This window comes from Meleagris gallopavo, chromosome 5 (assembly GCF_000146605.3).
Source record: "Meleagris gallopavo isolate NT-WF06-2002-E0010 breed Aviagen turkey brand Nicholas breeding stock chromosome 5, Turkey_5.1, whole genome shotgun sequence".
NCBI lineage: Eukaryota > Metazoa > Chordata > Aves > Galliformes > Phasianidae > Meleagris > Meleagris gallopavo.
Genome location: NC_015015.2, coordinates 34,838,142 through 34,843,559, shown reverse-complemented (window position 1 = coordinate 34,843,559; position 5,418 = coordinate 34,838,142). Strand labels below are relative to the sequence as shown.

The window sequence follows — 5,418 nt, the reverse complement described above, 5'->3', positions numbered from 1 at the left end:
AAAAAAAAAGGCATGAGTTTGGAGAACGAACACAGGACCAGTTGTATTCTCGGGCACAATGGTCAAAGTTTGACATGTGATCACAAAAAAAAAAAAAAAGAAGGTGCAATAAAAGCCAAATAGAACTTGAATGACAGATTGCATGAGGGTCACGCAGCAGTGAGTCATCTGTGGGAGTTACAAGAGACAAACTGAATGGATAGAAAAATGGTCAGAATGAACAGCCATTATAGGAGAGCAGGACAAAAAGAAGAAAAAAATATGACTGCTTTGTCTAGATTCTGTGTTCTGGCATTTTTTGTTTGTTTTCTTAGTTTCCCTCAGAGGAAAAGCAAACAAGGATACAAAGCTCTGAGCAAGTAGGACTTCCTAGTACAAAAGTGGTCCTAGTGGAAAATTCCTGTTAGGCTGAGGCTACCCTGACTTTTCAAAGTGGGCTAAAATAAAGAGGAATTGGGAGCAGCAGATCCCTTCCAAGCTGTTGGCAGAGGTGCAAAAACACAATGACTGAAAAAGGCTGAGCCTTAATGCGAGTATGACAGGTGAGAGCCTCACCACACAAGGAAATAAGGGATGTCTTTCTCGTGCAGGACGCAGAGAATTTCTGTTTATATAGAGCAGGATCCAGTGCTGCCATTGTCATTCATTGATAATCTTGCTGCCCATAATTTTCTTGCAGTTTTCTTGATTAGATGACTGAATGAGTGGTAAGCATAGCTTAGGAGATGAATGTACGCTGTCCTTATGAAGTAGGTTGGATCTAATATCCCTCTCATCTGTAATGATATGAGGTCACTAAGCCATGATGCATTCCCTGCTTTATCCTTCTGACATGACAGGGACCTTGTGTTACAGCAAAGAATATTTTGCTGCTTGCACGAGTTAGTTTTTAAATATGTGTTTAACCTGCATTTTAAATATTTAAGTTCCTCAGAACTGCGTTACTGGCTTTAAAATGCATCTGTCTCAGCAATGCACACTGGTTCTTTGAGCAGCTGCTATTTTATTGGTTTATTATGCAGAGAAAAAGGTAGAAATCTCTGCTACAGCCCCTGACTTACTAGAGAACTTGTGACTTGATAGGTTTGATATTCTAGACTTTGTTCAGACAGTGCTCTTGCAATTCAAATAATTACATTGCCCTATAAAACCAGAGAGAAAAACAATTTTTAGAAACAACAATCTGAGTTGGCCAGAGGGTAACTACTTTTATTATACACAGAGGAAACATGAAACTTGCTTGTATTCCAGGAAAAGAAAGGGATCAGAGTATTCTATCACACAGATGTAAGGCTGAGAAAACAAACTTGGCCTTGATTTTCATAGCAGTCAGCACAGGATTTTTTCCTCCATAAATGTAATGGATGGGGCTACACGCCGACAAACTAGAGCCAGTCACCCAGGTCACAGAATCATTTGAGTTGGAAGGGACCCCTAACGACCATCTAGTCCAAACCTTCTGCAATGAACAGAGACACCTACAGTTAGATCAGGGCACTCAGAGTCCTTTCCAGCCTGACCTTGAATATCTCCAGCGATGAGGCATCCACCAACTCTCTCGGCAGTCAAGGGGACAAAGGAAAACTGATGTCTCAGCAGCAGGTAAAGGTTTGTGGGAGGAGAGAAGAAAATGCACAGCAGAAATCACATGCATGCTGAATTTGCAAGACATACCAGATGGAGATCTAGTTTGTCCAGAGGCTCACCTCACTCTGTTTCCTGAAACAGGTTTCTATTCAGTTTTAATTGCCATAATGAAAGGTTGGCATTTTTATGCAGAGTAACAGACGGGAAAAAATGTCCCCCCAAACCACCAAGAAACTGGATGTCTTCACAGCAGATCTAGCTGGTTTAAGTGAATTGAAATCTTTAGAAATCGGGCAATTATCTTTCATTGTACCAGTGGTCACCACTGGATATATCTAGCAAGTCTGGACCCTGAGTCCTCTGTGTGACAGCAGTGCAGCTCTTGTTTTGATGAGGAAATAGTCCTGGTTAATTTGGGGCAGGGGAAAGTCATATCATTAAGGGAGCATATTTTCTTCTGTGCTAACAGTACACAAGAAGTAGCCTTCTGTCTTTCTGTGTGCTTTGAACAGGAATATGACATGCACATAAGTGAAGATCTATTAAGGAAGGAAATCAACAGATGGACTTAAAATACGCGAGGTTGAGGTGACATAGCTGATACAATGATGAAGAGAAATGATTTTTGGCAGTCAGTGTTGACAAATAAATGTAAAGGTACAATGAAAACATAGTTTAATATCTTGGCAACAGCTGTGGCAGCCTAATCTAAAAGGATGTGCAGCAGCGGGTCACTCAAAATGGAAAAAGATGCAGGGAAAAAAAATAGTTGCAGTTTGACTATAAGGACTCTGGACATCCATGTAGAGATGCAAGAGAAAGATGAAGAAATGGGAGTAGGTGGAGATGGATAAATAACTCATTAGAAGAGAGGTGTATTTGCAGTCCTTTGGCACACAGGACATGATGGCAGTAGGGGGAGTCAGACTAGAGACTTGGAGGTGTTTTCCACAGAGGGGAGTGGCTGGAGGATAGAATGGCACCATACTCAGAAGAAGTTCAACCTTGAATTGAATGATGGGGACCATAGTAAGAACCAAACGTTCAAGTACTCTCCCTGTATTGGTACATATATTTTTACATGAAATTACAGACACTGAACCTAGAATACAAAAAGCTTGCTGGATGAGTTTCTTTGTTATGTTGTCTGCAGCTTAAAAGAGTGGCTATCATCTTGCACTGGGTGATGCAGAGTGAGTTTTGATTTGCTTCAGATAAGGAGCTGGCAAAGTGACCATAGCTCAGTACGATGGTGTGTTGCTGTGCTCTTGCTGGTGGAAGGTGATAGCCTGGAATTCAGCCATGTTGTGACTGGATCAGTTTCCTTAGACGGAAACCAAATAGAGGGTGAGAGTAACAGAAAACTGCCTTTAGAATAACCTCTGACAGTCTGTGGGTTTCTGTGACATCTTAATATTAACATTGCACAACAAAGCAGATAAATTATACCTATTAATGCAAGCAGTATTTTTTGTTAAAGGTTTTTAACACTTGCTCTGTGATGAGTGAGTGCTAAAGCTGCAGGTATCTGTATGTTGTTTGTTCCTGCTCCTGTGGTGCAGGAAAGTGTTGTTAGCAAGTGCTTCTGCAGGCCTGTGTATGGTGGGGGAACAGGAACTCACAAGCATGGCAAGAGCCCAACTGGAATCCCCCACTGGAGAGTGGCCAGGGCATGTGCGAAGCTGCTGCTTCCCTGCTATTTTCCTGGTTTCTGCAGAATTTTTCATGAATTGGGCATCGTTATTTTGGCAGAGCGCTTTAGCTGGCAGAGGGAATGCTTTTTGCTTCAGGCTCTTCTCCGGAGATGAAGCAATGAAAGAATGATGTACCCAAGATACTGCTATCTTTTAAATGTAAATTAGGGTGGTTAATGTATTTGCATAAAAAGGGGTCCATCTAGTAAATCAGGCATCAAGGTTGTTGTTGAAGTGAAGCATTTTCTAGCAATCTGTTTTGGAGATGAAATGGATAATTGTAGCTAGACCTGCATGCAGAAAACATGACAATGCTTTCTGGGTCAGTTACATGTATTGAATTCCTCTTCTGGACCAAGAAGCCATCTGTAAGACTGTGAGGAAGCACTGGCAACATACTGTTACTTCTGTTTTATTACCCAGTAATCATCCAATCAGCCTTTCCTGAACTCCCAATCAGACATGCATATAGGAGTTGTAAGCATGTGCTCTTGGACAAATAGATCATGATGGAGATGTACCAAACTGATGTATGGACAGTAACACCTGTTGCTGATTTTTTCCATTGATTAGCACATAATATTTTCATGGCAAATCCCAGCAGAAGAAAGCCCTTTGAGAAGAAAAATTATTTGCACAGAATGCACTCTTATATTTTACTTGAGTTCAGGAACTGAACGTCCCAGGAAACTCTGGTGCCAGCAATTGGTTGAAAATATGTCGTGCTTCAGTCAACAGTGCAGTATGTTTGAACCAGTTTAGGGAGCACAGGCAAGTGAAAGGAGATATCAGTAATCTCAAGTAGAAACTGAATTCAGTGTTTCCTAACTAGAATCATTCTTTGAGAGGAATGCGTACCGAACTCAGAAGCTGTTGATAGGAGGCGTCTCTAGCATTTTAATAATAGCAGCTGGAGACTATCTAAGAAAGCTTTGTTTAATGTTTTTAAATATTAGTCTCTTTCCTTGGAAGCATACCTGATGATATCTAAAATATTTTCTTAAGCAAATAATATGAATAGTATTAAATGGAAGAAAAAGCCAGTACAGTAAATCCCTGTATGTGAGACAGTGAAGGATCTCACAGGAAAAAAACACACTTGTTTTCTCCTCTGTACACTGTAAGTTCTCAAGAAATCTTAACGCTCAAGGCAGTCAAATTCTACTGAATTCATGCGACAGTATTTCCTCTTAATCATCTCTTATTTCATTACCTTCTAGTCTCCCTAAACCTCAATCCCTGAAGAAAAAGCCAGTGGAAAGATCAGTCAGGCTTCTGGTCAGTTATGAAGGAAAAAAGGCTATTAGAGGACCATTGAGACATAATAGTTGCTATTTTTTTTCTTTTTATTTTCTTTTTTTTGGGGGGGGGAGGGGGGGGGCTACTTGAGAGCATACCTGTGTCTCCTACTAAGTCATCCAATAAATGCGATATTTTCCTTGTCAGGAGAGAAATATTTCTAAGGTTCCACATACTCCAGTAGTTCTGCCATCCACTGTGCTGTTATGTGTAGGTATGCAAAGAGGATGGATATACTATAAAAAGTCCACTTTTGTGTAACTCTTCATAATGTTCTGCTTTAAGTCAAAAGTCAGAGAAATCTGACAGGCTATAAAGTACAATTAAAACTAAGCTCATCAGTAATAAGAAGCCACAAAGCATGCATAATCATGAGATAAATGACCTCAGTGGACAGATGATGATGAGCCAAGGAGAAGCCAAGGTCAATTATCAGAACTTCTAATTTTAATGCTATAATTAATAATGAATATTTCCAGAAAGAATGTTTAAAGAATAATTGTATTCTGCTATTAAAACCTGTTAAACGTTAAACTTATGCAATTTATGCAAATGAATCTGATAAGAAGAGACAATTAAGGTTTATAATTAACAGATAAATACAAATGATCCGGTGATGAAGGTCTTGGTTTCTCCTCTGTCTTATGAGACAATGTAATTGATTTTTATAAATGCTAATTTATATGCACTGCTAACCATTAATACATTGAAGAGATCATTTATTAAATTAAAGATGAATAGTGGTGTATGCAAAGATAATACCTGAGTTTTCAACATCTTAAAGATAAAAAGGAAGTAGGAAGAAACCAAAGCTTTGTACGGGATTTTCTTTTTTTTT

The 5,418-nt window shown here is 39.5% G+C and overlaps 1 protein-coding gene across 1 annotated transcript in view; it reads left to right on the top strand.

Annotated features, from left to right (window-relative positions):
- The window catches only part of EGLN3 (egl-9 family hypoxia inducible factor 3), a 107,475-nt gene that overhangs the window by 820 nt on the left and 101,237 nt on the right, over positions 1-5,418 (top strand). The window lies entirely within an intron of this gene.